This window comes from Mandrillus leucophaeus, unplaced genomic scaffold (assembly GCF_000951045.1).
Source record: "Mandrillus leucophaeus isolate KB7577 unplaced genomic scaffold, Mleu.le_1.0 Scaffold133, whole genome shotgun sequence".
Classification (NCBI taxonomy): domain Eukaryota; kingdom Metazoa; phylum Chordata; class Mammalia; order Primates; family Cercopithecidae; genus Mandrillus; species Mandrillus leucophaeus.
In genome coordinates this window covers 2652136-2653688 of record NW_012101288.1, presented here as the reverse complement: position 1 = coordinate 2653688, position 1553 = coordinate 2652136, and positions in this window count along the sequence as shown.

Below are 1553 nucleotides of genomic sequence, written 5' to 3'. Positions count from 1 at the left end.
TCAGGTAAATGCAAATCAAAACCACAGTGAGATACTACTTCGTATCATTCTCTTGTGAAAAAAGACGAGTGCTGGCAAAATGTGGAGAAAGCAGAACCCTCATCCATTGCTGGTGAGAATGTCAAGTGGTATAGCTACTTTGGAAAACAGTCTGTCATTTTCTCAAAAACTTAACCATGGAGTCACCATGTATCCCAGCAATTCCACTCTTAGGCATATAAACCCAAGATAACAGAAAACATTTGCTCATGTGCAAACTTGTACACAAATACTCATAGCATTATTAATAATACCAAAAAAGGAATCAACCCAAATGCCCATCAACTGATAAATGGATAAACAAAATGTAGCAGATTCATACATTATTCAGCTATAAAAAAGGGATGAAGAACTGATACATGTTACAACACGAACTTCAAAAACCTTATGCTAAGTGAAAGAAGCCAGACCCAAAAGGCCATATATTACATATACTGTATGAGTCAATTTATATGAAATGTCCTAGAATAGGCAAATCCATAGGGACAGAAAGCAGATTAATGACCAATGTCCTCACCACACACACACACACACACACACCAATGTGTGATGATGGATATGTCAGATTGTGGTAATCATTTCACAATGTATATGTATATCAAATCATCATGTTGTACACCTTGAATATGTACAATTTTAATTTGTTAATTATACCTCATTAAAGCTGAAGGAAAAAAATGTAGATGAGTGGTTGCTAGGAAATGGCGGAAAGAAAAATAAGAAATACTGCTAACAGATACGGGGTTTCCATTTGGAGTGATGAAATGTTCTGGAATTAGATGCAGGTGATGACTGCACACTTTGTGAGTGTACTAAAACCACTGAATTATACACTTTAAAGGGTGAAGTCTAGTGTATATGATTACATTTCAACTAAAAGAGACTTTGTGGGTTTTCTGTGTATTAAGTTATAGTCTAATCTATTGATGACAGCCATACCCCCCATTCTTTTCACGACAGGTCTCTCTTTATTGACAGTGTCAGGTGCTGTGAAACACTACCCTTTAGATTCTTAAAAGCCATTTTGTCTAGCTGAGAGGGTCTACTTTTAAATCATTAAGTATTTCAAATGTCTTAATAGAGGATTATATAGCCATACCTTTGGATTGATTCTTTTTCTGAGGCTATTTCTGACTTAGAAAATTTTTTGCCGTTGGAGATACTGAAAGTGGAAAATCATTTTATTTTCCAACCCAGAATATCCTAAGCCCTTCATATCTTCTCTAAATTCTGCTAGAAAACTGAAGATTTCTTGAATTCGTTTATCTTTTCCTATATCTTATCATATTCAGCTAAACAAATAAATGGCCGTTGATACTTCCAACACTGTCTGGAAATATCCTTAATTAGATCCATGAGTCCATTAGGTAGAATTTCTCTCTTCTGGGCTATTTAGGCAACAGTTTGCTAAATGTACCACCACTACGTAACACATCTGAGCTACTTGGGCCCAGTGACTCCCTGTTTCCCAAACAAATGGCCTCAAATGGTTGAGGTGGTTAATGTTTGTAATC